The following is a 17,477-nucleotide window of genomic DNA, read 5'->3' as shown; positions in this document are numbered from 1 at the left end:
GGGAATAACATACGCTAACTGACCAAAAGTAGAAAAGAAGTGACTTTGATAGAAATAAAAGACGTTCTTGATATCATTTACCCTTTGATCCCACTCCATAATTTTTAAATTTGTTTTTTTAAGTTTATTTATATTGAGAGAGAGAGAGAAAGAGAAAGGGGCAGAGAGAGAAAGGGAGAAAGAAAATCCCAAGCAGGCTCTGCACTGTCCGTGTGGAGCCCAACACAGGGCTTGAACTCATGAACCGTGAGATCATGACCTGAGCTGAAATCAAGAGTCAGATACTTAACCAACTGAGCCACCCAGGTGCCTCTCCATTAATTTTAGACCTAAGTACCTACATTTAGTTTTCGAAGGTTTATTGTTTAATTAAAAACTCTAATTACTCACTAGAAATCTAATAAATAATAACATTGAGTGTACAGTGATGAAAATTTAATTTGCTACAAAAACTTTTCTAATAAAATGATAGAGAAGTATTAGCTATAAGAAACTTCATAATGTTATGCTTTTATTTACTTCTCTGGCCCATTACTTACAGTTAGCATGAATAAGCTAATACTGCCTTTGCAGTATTTGTGATTTGGAGTCTTTTATGGGAGGGTAGTGGTGGGGAAAAGGTGGTACCACAATCTGAATGATTGGAAGTAACAAAAAAATTTTCCATCTTTATTTCTCTACCCTACTTACCTTCCTCTCCTTCTATTTCCACTTCCTTATGCCCACGTCCAGGAAGAGCTGGGAACAATGGTGCAGTATCATTTAGTGTAAAAAAATACATTAATAAATGCTAAATTATTTATTTCTTCTTCTTTTCTCTCTCTCTTGGTATTTCCTCTACTAGCATCAGACTCAGGAGAGAGAGTCTCATGGACTTGAAAAAGTGTGAAGGCAACTGTAATGCTTTTTCTAAGAAAGACTTTAGAATATGTATAGATATTTTATTATTTAAATTGGACATCAAATTTCCTCAGTATATTGCTTGTGTTTTGTTATTCCTAGCAACTTGGACCTACAAAAAAACGATGTTCTAAATGCCATCAGGTATTCTGTTTTCCTAAGAAAGAAGTTCAAGAAAGTTCAGACAAAAATTACACTGTTCTGTTTATTGCCTTAATCTAAAAATTCTTTGTATTTCCCACTTCATTGATATATAGTGTGTGAGCCCAGAATTTCTAGAAGATATAGGACACAGATATTATAAAGTTTTAAGGGTAACTATCTTACAGAAAAAATCTTGACCTGGTTCTAAAATCTGATGTTACAGTGTTTCAATATTATAGTTTACCTTGAAATACAAATCACTGAGCATTTTGGTCACAGTAAATAAGTAACTACGTTGGTCTCATGAACTCCTCCTCATGTCACAAGGTAGTAAGTGTGTCTATAGACACACGTGATGCTAGTAAGCTTAGTTTTGAGTAAGTTTATCTATATTGAACAAATTTTCAATATTTGAATAAGTTTCCTGGAAATCAACCCAAGGGTCGGGGGGGGGGGGTGGAATAAAAATACAAATTAACTGTGTCATGTAATTGTATAGAACTCCCATGATCCTAGGGTCCCCTTTAGTATTTAAAAATGAAATTTGATCAGTGATATTAGAAGCATGTTTTGGGGTCATATATTTTTGTTTTTGCTTCACACACTTATACCATTATCCATTCCTTTCAAAGTTTCTCCTCAGCTAATATTTATGTGTATCTGTTTGGGTGGACAAAACAATGTACGGCCTTTCCCACACTAGTGGATTAGCCCTAAGGGAATATCACTGGAGCTATTTCAGAGAAGTTAGGGTGGGGTGACCCTGGTGTTCCTGGGATGGTCCAATTTGGGCACTGAAAGTCCCATGTCCTGGGAAACCTCTTGGTCTGGGAAAACTGGGATCGTTGGTTACTCTGAGATCTTCTTACCCTCCAACATCTCTACCACTAGCCTGTCACAGAGTCTGAAATGGATCCTTTAGACTGAGTGCTGTGTTTTCAGCAATCTCATGTTAAAATGTAAATATACCAAGATAACTGATTAATATTGGTTTTCATCATTTATTTTTTACCGAGTATATGTTTATCAGCCACATGGCTTCCACTTCAGAGAGCAGAGAGCTGAGCCAGGCAGAAGAGTAATTATTCACAGGGGGGAGAAAAGGAAAAGAACAACCATTTGTTAAGGACCTACTGCGTGCTGAGGAGTTTGGTGGGCTCTTAATGGAAACAGAAACAAGGCAATAGCCTCTAAAGTGGATGCGATATTGGGTTGGAGAATGGGAAAGATGAGCGAATCCTCCAAAAGAAGTCATTACTTGCCTGAGTGAAGATACACCTGTGGTTGAACATAGACCTGCTTATGGGCTCCGCATCTTTCTGACAATATAATTGGCACCCAAAGTTTTAACCTCCAACACTGAAATCCTCATCACTAAAAGTGGGATATGATACTTTCCTAATAAGATTCTGTGTTTTGTGAAAATTAAATGATATAAAGCGTGTGAAATACTTAGGGTAATGTCTACTACCTAAAAGAGCAGTATATAAATAGAAAGTGTTACTTTTGTTGCTGTTAGTGTATTTGCTCAGGGACACCCTGCTCAAAAAGCTGTGGCTTCTGAGTTGGTGACATTCATGGCCACTTTCAAGAGCGTATCATTCCTTTGTCTCTGTGACATCTAGGCTATTTGATGCCTTTGCTGGAAACTGCTGGATTTATTATTCCATATGTGTGGATATGTGTATACAAATAGGAAAAAAAAAACCTGCACAGCAAAAAGCAATTGGATTTGTTTATAAAGTCATAATCACAGGAGCATTGTTTCTCTTCTATGCCTCATTCTGGGTCCTATTCTATTAAATTTCTCTCAGGCATCAATTCATTGCCTTCAATTTTTATGGGTTTTAAATCATATAGAAGGTGCTCTATAAATGCAAAATAATAAAAAAGGAGAACAATTTTGGGCATTTCCATGTGTACACTATCAAAAGTACTGCAAAAAAATTCTTCATTTTCCTCCACAAAGCTCTGCCTGAACATTATTTATGGTAGCAGCAAAATAGTCAACATGGAATGAGAATTCGCCCAGCTAAAACATCTGAGTTATTCATAGGTGAACCAATGGCCTAAACTGTCATTACATTTCACGAGCAGCATTCCAGTGATAGAGTCATACAAAATTGAAATTGTAATGAAATGTAACTTTCCATGTATTCATGGATTTAAAGGGAAAAAAAGAATACCATTTCCTCCAATGGGTGTCGATTTAAAGTACAGTTTCCTATTTTTTTGTTTAGGTACCTACTAAAGAGAGTACAGTATCTGTGACAATATGAGAACTTTCTTAATCTACTTTTATTCCCTAAATAAGTATAGATGTGAACACTTGAAATTCATCTTTAAAGTCTTGATATAAATGTAAAGAGCAGAAAATCACACATTGTCAAATATGTGAGGTATAGCAAAGCATAGTCAGTATGATCCCCTCATGTTACAAGTGAGAAATTTGCTTTGAGTCTGCATACACAGATGACACATCTAATTTTTTAATTTCAATTCTTTTTCCATTACATTTTTTTAAAGGAAAAATCTCAGCAAACCGTATTGTAATAGGTTCTAAGGAGAGAGGGGGGAATAGAGAAGTGCCTTCCAAAATGCTAAAAAGGTCCAATAGTTCTGATAATTTTAAAATGCTGGTAAAATATAGATATAATCAATATTATCAGGATGACCATAAAGAGGATGAGCAAAGTAACTTTTGGAATAGATTCCAAACTGCCTAACAATGACCTTCTATTCAACCCTGGCAAAAATTCTAAGGAAATGATGTATTACATTATTTACCTGGTAAACTATGGGGATACTGATTTTTTTCCCCCTAGAAAACAAAGCAGTAAAAGCAATGATTAATTAAGCCTCATTTATTTCTGGTTACTCACCCTAGTTAGTTTAGAGTTTCTCAAAATGAGGTCTCTAGACCACCAGCATCAAAATCAGTGTAGTGCTTGTTAAAAATGCAGGTTCCTGGGCCATTCTTCAAACCTAGTGGATTGTAGTATCTGAGGGATGGGGCTTGAGAATCAGCCTGTTAATAACTTCCCCGGATGATTTTGAAGCAATAATACTTTAGAGCTATATCTAAGTATTATTCTTTTATGTTTGATTAATGGTTTGATAAAGTAAAAGACGATCTTATGCATTACTTAGGGTTAGTGCTATTTGAAAAGGTGGCTGTACTAAGTGTTCTTTGCAGGGGATTTTGGGTTCTATTGTTATATGGAATAAATATTTCATTTTATGTGGCAGCATCTGAAAAGCCTACCAAAGAAATTTCTTGGAACACAAAGGTTGAGCCTATAAAGTGTGGCACTGTTGAGGTAGTTCTTTTGCATAGACCACTGGGATTTGAATAATGGACATCATGTCTGCTAGAATTTGTAGAATCAATAGGCTTACTCAGAGATGGAAAAATGATGCCATCAAGCAGGAATTGGCAAATTTATTCTGTAAAAGGCCAGATAAATATTTTAGGCTTTATGGGTCATACTATCCTGTTGCAACTACACAACTCCTTTGCTGTAGTATGAACACAGTTATAGATTTACATAAATGAATGAACATGACTATGTTCCAATAAAACTTTATTTACAAAAGTTTTATTCACTGTCTGTATTTGGCCTGTGGACCATACTGTGCTGATCCCTATCAGAGAACATTTAATGTGCAATTCAATCAATACTTATTTATTAAAATTTTTAAAAAATGTTTATTTATTTTACAGAGAGAGAGAGACTGAGCATGAGCAGGGGAGGGGCAGAGAGAGAAGGAGACACAGAATCCAAAGCAGCCTCCAGGCTCTGAGCTGTCAGCACAGAGCCTGATGCGGGGCTCAAACTCACGAACTGTGAGATCATGACCTGAGCCAAAGTTGGACACTCAACTGACTGAGCCACCCAGACACCCCTAATTCAATCAATATTTAAATTAAGAAAGCACAAAGCACAAATATTGAATAAATTTTGATAATCTGTATTTATATGAGAATGTTGATAAAATAGGTAAAATGAAAAATATGGATATGGCATTTCTTTTGCTTTCTGTCCTTATTTGTGATCCATTGTCCTTTTCATGGGTAATAAAACAATTTGATAGGTTCTAAATATAGCCACAGACTGACCTATCATCAAGAGGTGAAGTCTGTTTCCACAATTCTTTAAATTTGACCTGTGATTTGCTCTGTCCCATAGAATGCAGCAGAAGTGATATTTTTCCAGTTCTAACCCTAGGCCTTGAGAAGTCGTGAAGCTTCCATTCTCATTCTAGAAATGATGACAGAGAGTGAAAATCCATGTGGATGGGGCGCCCAGCTGCCTCTGCCTTCCCAGCCATCTCAGTTGAGGCCCACACCTGCGAGTGAACCCAGCTGAGAACACAGTAAACACAGCCCAAATTACCAAGTCACAGAACAGTGAGTTGAATCATTGTTCCTGTTTTAAGCTGCTACCTTTCAGTATGTTTTATTAAGCAGCAGCAGATAACAGATACAAATAGGAGCAAGATCATGAGCTGAGTGTGAAAGATGGAGGCTGTGTTTGAAGGTTAAAGAGAAGCCCGAAATGGAGAGGGTTTGAGATGGTGTATCTATGTATCCTGGGGAAATATAGTAGGGCTGCTGGAGAGCATGAGGACTTCATCTGAGGTGAGTGAACTCAAAGTAAGGTCTATTCGAATGGTTATGTGGTTTTTTTTGTTTGTTTTTTGGTTTTGTTTTTTTTGTTTTTTTGTTTTTTTTTGTTTTTGCAGTAATAGTCCAGCTGTGCTGGTTCAGGCAACAAGTGGACAGTTGGATTTAATTGTGTGTGTATGTGCGGTGTGTGTGATATTTGAGCAGGTGAGCATGGTGAAAAGAGAGAGGAAGGTGAGATATGGGTTTATGCAAGGGGGTGATACTAATAATAAACTGGGTACAGAGGAAATGAGGATATAGTGACTGTGAGGCACCTTAAAAGGATCGCTGGATTATTGGACACTTTGGAGTGGTAGCAAAGAACTGTTGGGAGAGTTCTAGAGGTAATGAGCTGGAAAGATAGCAGCTGGTTTCCAGGGAGTACCTAGTTTAAATTAAAACTATGGGAGGTGGGGATGGTGGTTTTTCAATGAGCCAATTTGGTCCAGCTGAACCACCTTACCTTCTGGTGTGTTTGTATTTAGAGGGAGGGTGGGATCAAGGCAACAGTCATCTTGTTTCTATGCTCAAAAACAGGGTGCGTGCTTTGTAGCTCATGTACATTGTTGCCTGTTTGCTGGGTTATCTCATTGCTTTGGGCAGCAGCTAGACTGCCACCACAACACCCCCTGGATTCTCCTTCAGCTTCTCTATCCCTTGGGTCAGGTATGTGTCTCACTCCTTCATGGAGGGCCTCAGTATCTCCAGCAGCAAGGTGCCCAACTTAAGGTTGGAAGTGGTGAGAGACTGAAATGGCTTCCCATCTGTCCTTGTGGGTTCTAATTTGCTTTCTCTCCATTTTTATATTCTTCCTTTTTAATTGCCTGCCCTGTGGACAGTTCTAGCATTGGACATGAAGATAACAGCCTTACCGAAGGTGAGTAACCAGCTCCCATTTCTGTTCTATTTGTTAAATTTTTAGTGGTTCTGTTTCTCTGGTTGTTACAGACAGCTTACGGTTTCAGTTTTTGGTATTGCTCAGTTCTCAGGTATGAACACCTGAGTGGATGGGTAGACAACAGGATCCTTGAAAGAGAGGTCCTGCAACTGAAATGAGCTTTGTGGATATTGAACTCTCTAAGAATTAGGACCAAAATAGTATTGGAAAGAATGGTATGGACCCAGAAGCCAAAATCCTCGAGGACTGAGCAAGCCTCCCTGAGACTGTTTATAGCTGCTGTAAGGAGGTAAAATAGTTGGTGCCATCTGATGGCATAAATGCTCAAGGTGAGAGGGCAAGCACTATGTCACTGATGTAGACTACACACAACCCAGTGTTGGAGGAAACTTACACTGAAGATGGAAGAGTAAACATGTTGCCAAGTCCTGCCCCTCTTTTCTGTGAAGTCCCTTTCTCAGCAGATTTAGCACTTCTCTGTTCAGGTTGTACTGAGACTTTAATTATTCGTCTGGAGGGGAATTTGGGATTTACTTCCAGGGTAAGGTGAATCTAGATAATAGAAAGTGAAGCAGGAGAGGTATTAGGTAATTTTGAGACCAGCTGAATCCAATGAGAGGTGTATGCGGGCATCTTGCTTCAAGAGGGTAGGGGACTATCTATCCTAACTTTCCAGTTCCCTGTACGTTAGTCAAGCCCTCTGCACTGTCCTGTGTTTCCCAGTTCCTTACAGGTGCTAATCCTGAGAGCAGTCCCTAGGAAACCTGCATGCACATGTGTTTCTTAGAGAAACCGACTAATTATCCCCTTTTTGAAATACTCCCTTCTCTTTGCTGCTGGCACACCATTCTCTTAAGTCTTGCCCTGCCACACTAGCTGCTCTTAAAATTATTTTCAATTTTTTTTTTCCTGGTCTCTCTGGCTTTTAAACATTAGATCTTTTTTTTCCCCCTGCACTTACGTGAAGTGATCTCATCCTGACTCACAGTTTTAAATACTTTCATATATATATATATATATATATACACACATACACACACACACGGGACTGAAAGAACTTGGATTGCTATGTCAAGGCTAGGAGTCCACTTTGGAGGTTAACCATCATGAATTTAAAATGAGACCAGTTGGCAAGATTATGTATTTTTTTCCCCTAGCCATATGATCAGTTGTCTGATCATACATAGGCATTCATTCACTTATGTATTCGTTCAATAAGTACTTGTCTAGTTTCTTCTTTGTGTCAGGCATTTATCTAGGAAGAAACAACAGAGACCAAAATAGGCTAAAACCCCTGGCTTTGTGTAATTTATTTCTGGCACACAAGTTCCAGTCCTCAAAAGTCCTTATTGGCTAGTGGGTGATACACTAAAATTCCTTGAGTCTTAGTTTTTGAAACTGTTGATTGGAGAGAATAATCATCATCTTCCAGGTGTGCTGGGAAGATTAAATAAGATAAGAAAGTGCTTAGAATCTTGTTCTACACATAGTAGTTCAACAAGTGGTGATCCCTTTTAAGCAATACCTTGGCTCATACCTTGTTACAGTTTTAGAAAGATTTAGTTGCCTCTTACAACTCTGAATTGGGATTTCAAATGTCCTTAACCCATGATATTTATTTCACCGTAATAATAAAAAAGATGAGTTCATTCTATCAGTAAATATTTAATGAGCCCTTACTTTGTGCTGGGCACACAGTAACAGTGCAATTTTTTATTCTCCATTTCTTGCTGCAGGTGGATTGACTAGTAAAGATGCGTTCTACCCTAGAGCATGTTAAAAGAACACCATTCTCGACATTTGATGATTCTTTTTCCTGTAACTGCCCTTGAATAGCCAGTTATGTTGAAAGAGGTTTCTTTTCCTGAACTCTCTGGAATTTACACAATCTGTACTTCAAATCTCAGCCTTATCCTAATCTTCTCCCATCCAGAGCCTAAGATCTTAAAATTCGTATCACTCTCTTTTGAGGTAAAATTTAAAATAACATACAGTTTCACTGTGGTTTCAAATTTCTGGGGTTATTTTCAACTAGTTTTTTGTAATACTAGTTGGTAAACAAACCTAAACTGCTTTTGGGTTAATCCCGTCTCTCCTTTTATTTTTGCTTTTACTTCCTCCTCCTCCTTGCTTCCTTTTGGGGATTTTCCATAGGTCCTTCTCTGTTGTTTTTCATTCCATCCGTTCCTGCCTCCCCAGTGCTGTTTTTCCCTCTTTTCACAAATCTGCTTTTCTACTAAATTTGTTTCCCAATCCCATCTGTTTTCCAGTCAGCTTTCTGTCTTCGACTCTGGGTATCCAGCTCATTCTTGCTCATGTTCTTTACCTGCCCCGTGGCCTACTCTCCTTTTCTTTTCTCTGATCGCCCTTCCTCTCTGTCCCTCTTTCAATTACTGCTTTTAATTAGGGCTACTGTATTGCAGAGGGATAGGAAAGTATGAAACATGGACACGAAGGAGCCTTGGGTTTTTAAGCTTTAAAGCTTTACTCTTTTATTTATCTTTGTCCTTTGGATCTGAAGAGTCTGCTTCTACTTCTATTTTCCATGGGTGTGAATATCCACCTTCTGCTCCCTTTGCTCTGTGGAAAGGATCTGAGCTAAAGTCTCCAAAGACTTCTTTATTGCCAGAGGTAAAGGTCATTCCTCCTGAAGATCATGCCACATTTTCAATAGTTCTTCTAGCATCCTCTTAATCTCTGTGCTGTCCTCTTTTTTACCTTGTTTCTTCCTGCCTTGACTCAAACTGTAATTTGAATACTGACAACACCCTTGAGCTATAGGTCAGGATTTCCATATTTATTAACATTTCTGTTTGAAACAGTATGATTTCCTTTTGGTTTAGACCTAATTGCTTCTATAGGTTACTCTTTAGGCTTTGTGTTAATTAGTGAGTACATAATGCATGTAGCTGAAATCTCTAGGACATTTTGCTGGTTTTTGTTTTTGTTTTTTTGGTGACTTTTATGTTGAGTTTGTAACTTATCTCACAGCAAAATGCATGGCAGTGTTAGCTTTAAGGACAGGGCTGGGGCCAGCGTGTAAGCAGAGAAGGAACTGAACTAATGATTCTCTATTGCTTTTTCTTTTCTGATAATCTGGATCCACTTTTTTTTCTCCAGGAGATGAGAAAAGAAGGAAAAGGAAAAAAAGAGAAATAGAAAGATGGACAGGCAGGCGGCTGTAGGAGTTTTTCAATTGTTCAGATGAAGGGGGTAAATAGATTATAAATAGCTAGTCCACATATTCCTTCCCAATGTGCTACCTCAGTCCCTTAAAAGGATTCTTTTAGTGCCGACCCCTTCTAAGGGCATGTTGGCCCAGAAACCACCACCTTTCATGGAAAAAACATGGTCTCTACAAGTGAGATTAGGGACCAAAATTTAGAGTTTACTAGCTACATAGATTAAAAAATAGACTTTAAAATGTCTAATTGCCTAATCATTTGCTGTTAGATAATTGGAAACAGATGCTATAGCTCCAAGGTGGTCCTGTATCTTCCTTATAAAAGTCAGATGAGACCTGCATCATAGGAGTACCTAGAAAGCAGGTGTATGATCCAGATGAGAAGGGGCTGTGTAGAGATTTTTGTCAGCAAAGTATAAATTTATGACAGCTGATGGGAGATTGTTGATTCTTAAGTAGATTCGAACTGCAGAATTTAAATACTGATAGTTTTGACTACTCAACAATAGAAACCAACATTTAACCAAAGCAATGAAGCAGGGAAGAGGTTAAAAAAAAATCATTAGCTTTCGTTTGGTCCTGGGTTAGCAAACTTCTTTTCCAGCGGGGTAAGCCAGATAGTTAATATTTAAGGCTTTGCAGATCATGTGGTTTCTGTCACAACTACTTAAACAATATGCACATTTGTAGAGTTCTTAGAACATTGTAAATTTCAGATTGTATTATGAGTATTCTGGTGGCAGCTAACACAGGCAAGTTACTCGGCTTAAAAATGAAAAGCCTTCCTAGGGCATTTCTTTACACATTAATTTTTAAAATATGTTGGAAGCTACCTAAGTGAATGGGCTGCTCTCTTCAAATTTGGGATTTCCTTGGAAGAGCCATATGGAATAGAATGTGCTCCAAAGAGGGGCGCCTGGGTGGCGCAGTCGGTTAAGCGGCTGACTTCAGCCAGGTCACGATCTCGCGTCTGTGAGTTCGAGCCCCGCATCGGGCTCTGTGCTGACAGCTCGGAGCCTGGAGCCTGTTTCCAATTCTGTGTCTCCCTCTCTCTCTGCCCCTCCCCCCGTTCATGCTCTGTGTCTCTCTGTCCCAAAAATAAATAAAAAACATTGAAAAAAAAAAAATTTAAAAAAAAAAAAAAAAGAATGTGCTCCAAAGAACTTTCTGAATAAATGATTCCTTTTCCTATACCTATCAGAATGTTCCTCTGTAATTGGCTATGTTACTTCAATATTGAAGGCCAAATCAGGAGATTGTACTGTTTCATTTTCATACGAACAATATGGATCATGGTTTTTCATGGTGTCCAGCTGTTCCGGGGGGGCATTTTCTGGTGACTTTTAAAAAGTATACTTGAGTGTTTAACTCTCATGCTTAAAAAATTTTGGGAATAACCTAAAAATGTGATTCACAGATCATGACCCTTAGAATTCTAATCAGGGGCGCCTCGGTGGCTCAGTTGGTTATAAATGTCTGATTTCAGCTCAGGTCATGATCTCATGGTTCCACTGTTTGAGCCCCATGTCAGGCTCTATGCTGACAGCTCAGAGCCTGTAACCTACTTCAGATTCTGTGTCTCCCCCTCTCCCCCTCTCCCCCCTCCCTGCTCCTCCCTCATTTCTGTCTCACTGTCTAAAAAAAATAAACAGTAAAAAATTAAAGAATTGTAATCAAATTTATTTACCATATGTAGAGTCATTGGTTAAATAGGGAAAATAAGATTTTTAATCTAAATGAATTTGTCAAGAACTCTGCTTTCTAGTGCAGAACAATGCGCAGGACTATAAGGGCTACTGTTTTATATGCTAACTAAGATGTAAATTAAAAAAAAAAACACATGATTTCTCTTAAAAAAAGAAGTGCTACTGTTGGCTAAGGGGAAGGAAACAAATTCAAAATTTTCTAGGACCTACTCAAAAGGTATTGTTTTAAAGATTCTATCTGTGTCTACCTATCTAAATTCTTACTACTGTGTCATACTGGAAAGAAAGTTAAAATGTGTAGTAAAGTTTAACATGGTGCTAATTCCATTTTTCATGTGCTGTTTCCCCCCCAGGGAAAGTCTACCATTTTATGATGAGTCTTCAAAGGCATCCAAACACAGGTACAGTGAAATCACTTCTTACCCCTCCAGCCCCCAGCTAGCCACTACTCCCTCTTCCAACCTGGACTGAGGTCTGGGAATTGTGGCTGGTCAGTGTTCTAGTGATATCTATTTTACTGACTACTACTTTCAGTTCTTGAGCGTTGGCTATTTGTGCTTGCTTTTGTGCATGGGTATACATGAAGGAGCAGTGAGGGTTGACCTAAGGGAAGGTATGAAGTACTTGGTGTGGCCTCAACTCCCTTTTTAGTTGCTTCCTTCAACTGTTCCTGGAGTGTTTGTCTACCCTCTCCCCTCCCCCACAAAGTCTTGAATTGAAGGACTAATTCTCCTTACCGTTGGAGAATGGTAAGGTTTCAAGCTGCTGTTGGAGCCAATTCTGGAAGGGTGTCCTTTCTCAGGCTCTAAATAAATGTGGTCACTTGAGTTGATGTTAATATTGCTTATCAACATGACAGGCAGGAATGTGGTCTTATCTTCAGAGTGGCGTGAAAAGTCCAACCTGTTTTAAGAGTATAGATTTATTAGCTTTTTGACTTTTTTGACTTGTAATATGGTTTTTTGATCATTAGAATTTGTGATATATTCTCATTCAACATACCTCAATGATCACAGGTGAATTATAATAATTACACACAACCTCCTTGATTTAGACTTAGTCTCCTAAATAGAGAAAGTTAGGTCTCAATTGATTCAAATGAGGAAATGGTAATAATGAGTTTTAGAAAAGCATAATGAAGCATCTGCAAAACACTTAGTACAAATAATGGGCTAAATAATAATGTATCTTAACAGTGCTAGGTATAAATTATAAAAAGATCTGACCAAAAAAAAAAAAACCCCACAATGTTTTATAGTTTTGTTATCTTAATGGAAACCACTTATAGCAAATGACTACAATTTGCATTTTGGTTCCAATGCTATAAAGTGACTTATCAAGAAGTAAGAATGCATTATTTCTCTTAAATTCAGTTTTTGTATTTGTGTTGTAAGCAGCCCACAAACTTTCAAGCAACAAACGTGCAAGTTGAAGAGAAATCATTTTTTTTCTAAAATCATCATTTTAGAAAATCTAAATAATGAACTCTCAAAAATGCAGATATGCCTGCACTCACAAACTTTGCTCCTTTCCCTATGCAGTTTCTCTTCTTCATGGGGCCTAATGATGATAACTGAAAGAGAACCAGATCTTTTTTACAATATTAAATGCCAAGGCACATCAATAAATATTAAATAATAAATGCCTAAATGATATTGTACTAGACAGCATTCCATGAGGGAAAAATGATAGGTCAAGCATAGTGCTTGTCCTAAAATAGGTACAGAAGTAAATAACAATACAAGTTAATATAACTTCTAGCTAAAGGCAACAGAGAAGAAATGTCCTTGGGCAATTATAATTTATAATTAATACCCAGTTGAAATCTACAGATAATTTCTTACCAGAATTAAGTCTTGTGGCTGGGTTATTCAGATTTGAATTTCTAGATGTGAGAACCTTATATCCTTGCATTATGTGGACATACCAGAAAACGAGGTTCGTATTTTTCTGTAAAACAGGCTTCTCTGTTTTGCTGTGTGGTTGAATGACGCTTCTTTTCTTTGTCTTGGTAGATGCAGGAGATTGGCTTTATTCCTTTAAGGCTTCTCATGTTATTTGTTTGATGTCAAGGTATTGCAGGAATGCCCACCCTACCCCCAGCATTTTATTGCCACTGTGAGCCCCTTGGGCAGGATCAGCACTATTTCCCCAGGGTGCTGCTGTCTTCTGCGGATGCTGGCCTGTGCCCCGCCTGCCATCCCTGGAGGGGCAGCAGGGACCCTCATAGAGGCAGACAGGCCTCCTAGGGGTCAGAGATGGGCAGTTGGCAGCCCGTCCCATCCCCAGAGGGCCCGCAGTGAAGTGGGACCAGGTAGCAGAGTGGAGGGCAGGGCTACATCGTAGTGAGCCCGCAGTGGTCTTGGCTGTGCGCGAGCACGTCAATGCTGCGGCTGCGCAGGGTGAGCGTCAGCCACGTGACCGGAATGCAGTCGTAGCCCCAGCTCAGCATCCCCGACCAGGAAGGCCCAGAGGTGGAACATGCGCAGAGTGATGCTTACCAGGTACTGGTAAAAGACCGCAGAGGCCGGGAGCACCCCAGTCATGCCACGCATTCGCTGCCGCCTTGGAGCCTGGGCTTGGGAGGTGTCCGATGTGCTTAGTAGCGCTAGTGTGCACGCGGACAGTGCAGTTCTGCCAGATGCAGGTGATAGGCTGGGAGTCCCACCGTTCCTGCGGCTGGAACTCCTTGTTGGTAGTCTGAGCTCGGCCTTGGCCTTCTGGAAGGCGTAGAGAAGAGTCACGGTGAGCCAGATGAGGCCGTCGGGGATTGCCAGCTTCAGGAGACGCTCTGTGCTGGGTGAGTAGTCCATATTCTTGAAGGGCTTCATGGAGGGGGAAATGGGCTTTTGTGTCTATTGGGTGGAAGCAGGGCCTGTTTTGTCTTTGGAAGATGATACCTGGCTTGCCCCTGGTCCACGTGGCCTGGGTGGGACAGATCTGCCTACAACTCCAGGCCTAAGTCCGTTCAACCTCGATCTTTTGGCAGTATCGGGGAAAAAGTGTGCTCTTTCTGCCGGGCTTGCTGAACTGGTGATCTGTGAGCTTGCAGTTGTCATTAATCTCATTCTCACCTTGTTGGGAAGGTCCACTTAATTGTAGTGGACACTAGCGGAGAGGTGGGAGACGTGTTTCCCAGCATACGGACCTCTAGACTGACCCACTCTTGCACTTGTTAAGTAAATAGTGAACAAATTTCTTTTAAAATAATCTGGTGTTTAGGGATAGGGTTTCTGTCACTTGCAATTTATCCATTTTAGAGCTCTTTCTTTAAAGGTTTAAGGTGGAAATTATGCTCTTATTCGATGAATTATTTTGATGCCCTGTGGGAGACAGACATAATCTTAAATCCTAGAATTTATGTGAGTTCAGTGTGAAATTTTAGATAAGCTGAACACTATTTTAGAAATTTTTTCAAACATTTATATATGGAGTAATTGTGAATAGATGTGTTTTGTACTTCCTACTCAGAAGTGGAAATTTTGTTCAAAACTCCTCACACTGTAATTCAATCTAGTTCTATTGGTGAGAAGTATACAAAACTTATTCTAACAAGCTTATAATTTCTAGTTACACATTTCAAATCCTCTTTCTCACCCACCTCATTATATATAAACTATTGTGAGAAAATAACTTTCTCAAGCTTAGCATAGATACTTTAGTATTTCTCTCTCTATATTATGCTGATGTGAATATAAGCACATTAATCCTTTCAAAAGATATTTAAATTATCTAAACTTGCCTGAAAAGGAACATTTTTCAGGAAATGTTTTAATGTCAAAAATAAGTTCGGTATCTTATTTAACAATAGGCATCAACAATGTAACATTTTTTAGTAAAGAAAGGGAAATAGAGTGACTTTAAAATACCTTCATCTGTCGAGCATTTAACGGAGGTTTGATGACTAAATGTTTTATATAGGATTCTACTGTCGATTTATCTTTGAATTTTCTCAAATGAAAAATCTAACTTCAGAAATGTGACTCAGGTCATCCTGGTTAAGTGGCAAAATGGTTCTGGTAAGCCATTCTGGTAAGGGAGGTAGGGGACAAGTTTTTAGGGTCACACATTGGATTTCTCTCTCTAATTACCGTAATGCAGCCTGTGGTGGTGAATTGGAGGCGGGGTGAGAGAAGACAAAGGGTGAATGAAGTGAAGGCAGCAAAGCTGATCGAGCATTTGAGTACACCGTGTGAGTGCTTATGAACCCATATTGGATTTGGAAACTTTGTTCAAGTGTGCAAGCTTTTACTTGGAAGCCCTGTTTTTATAGAGATGGAAGGGTCACCTGGGTGTCCCAGTCGGTTGAGTGCCTCTTGCTTTCTGCTCAGGTGATGATCTCAGGGTTGTGGGATTGGCCTGTGTGCTAAGGGTGGAGCCTGCTTAAGATTCTCTCTCTCTCCTCTGCCTCTCTCCTGTCCCTCTCTAAAGTAAAGTTTAAAAATGGAAGAATCAGGAGCCTCTAGATTGTTTCCACAGGTGACTTCTAAGAGAAGCTAGGAGCTGGAGCAGCTTGGTTTAATCTTCTGGTGGGAGGCCTTCTAGGGAGACGTGCTGTTGAAACCATCTTGCCTTGGAAGCTGACCTGCTTAGTGTGGTCTAAAGGCTTGCAACCTATTTAGATGGCTAAATTACAAATTAGCAAAGAATGAATTAAGTAGATAAGGATACATAATTGTAACCTGGAAGAGATCCCCAGAATGTATTTAAGTTTTTTTTTTTTTTTTTTTTTTTTTTTTTTTTTTTTTAAGGCCTAGGTCTGTTCACTTTTTCTAAACAGACAATTTTAATGGTCAGTTACTCCATTGTTGACTTTGTAATGTTAAAGAACTGTAGTGACTATCAAATAAGTTCATCTTCCTTATATATACTGCATATTTACTGCACACAGGTAAAATAACTTTGTAAATAATCATAAACAAGAATTTTGGCTCACATTTTTTTAAGCTGTGTCTGTAAATGAAATATTCTTCTCAACTGGCATAAATGGTCCTTTTCAGAAAACAGCAGTCTTCAGGAATGTTACAGGGTGTGGATCCAAGTTTGTGAAAATGACTTCCAATCTAAAAGTGTTATAAGCGCTTCCTTTATATGGACATTTGGATTATTTTCATGCCTTTCAGATCATTGGCTGAGTTGTGTCATAATGGCAAGAATCTTATCAGAGCAGTGGCTTAGATAGCTCAGGATAGAAGGAACAATGCATTGCGTGGCTTAAAAAAAATCACATGGAGACATTCAGTGTATTCAAGATTTCTTCTTAAGGTTTTAGCATTTCAGCACCTGTTGTGCACTGATTCATATTCTGACAGTCATATTAGGGCCTACATCTTTTTTTTTTTTTTTTTTTCTGCTTAAAGCCTAAGAAATGGTAGTTACATAGCAAAATTGGAAAGCTAAAATTTTCTGCTAAATTGGCAACACTATTGGTTAGATGTGGGATGTAGTGCTCAATATTTACTCTGAGGTAGAATTAAGACGATATTGCCAATTTATTTTAATGTCTGTCCTATTTGTGATGAAGCATATATAACTTAGTATTTGGAAAGTGAAATACCATGTGCCTGATGCATAACAAATTCTAAGTTCTTGGCTCTAGCTGATAGCTCCATAATGATGTTAGAATGTGTTTATCTGAAGGTATTGTTAACAAGTCTAGGGATAGCTATCAGGTACTGGCATTCTCCTTGGAAAACAAATTTGTGGAGCATTTTAGTCTGTGCTGAATGCTGACTCATTTCTGTCTTCTCCCTGACAGGTTGTGGAGGAGCTCAGTAGGGCAGCCAAGTGACCTGCTTTCTAATGGACAGAGCTGAATCGACACTGCAGGAAAACATTTTTAGTGTTGCATGAATGAAAATCCGCCATGAGGTCAGTACACGTCCTTACAGGAAAGATTTCCTGATGTGATCATGCAAATTCAAACTCCTCAGGCATGTCCTCGGTTAGGAACCATATACAGATTTCAGGCCTGAG

The 17,477-nt window shown here is 38.9% G+C and overlaps 1 long non-coding RNA gene across 1 annotated transcript in view; it reads left to right on the top strand.

Moving 5' to 3' along the window:
• The first annotated feature begins 864 nt into the window (after positions 1–864).
• Positions 865–17,477, top strand: part of LOC131495644 (uncharacterized) — a 38,274-nt gene continuing 21,661 nt past the window's right edge. The window contains exons 1-2 of the long non-coding RNA XR_009254039.1: positions 865–5,686; positions 6,553–6,590. This is a non-coding gene — a long non-coding RNA (uncharacterized LOC131495644). The remainder of the gene's footprint in view (positions 5,687–6,552; positions 6,591–17,477) is intronic.

This window comes from Neofelis nebulosa, chromosome 15 (assembly GCF_028018385.1).
Source record: "Neofelis nebulosa isolate mNeoNeb1 chromosome 15, mNeoNeb1.pri, whole genome shotgun sequence".
Taxonomy (NCBI): domain Eukaryota; kingdom Metazoa; phylum Chordata; class Mammalia; order Carnivora; family Felidae; genus Neofelis; species Neofelis nebulosa.
This window is presented reverse-complemented; position numbering and strand designations above follow the sequence as displayed.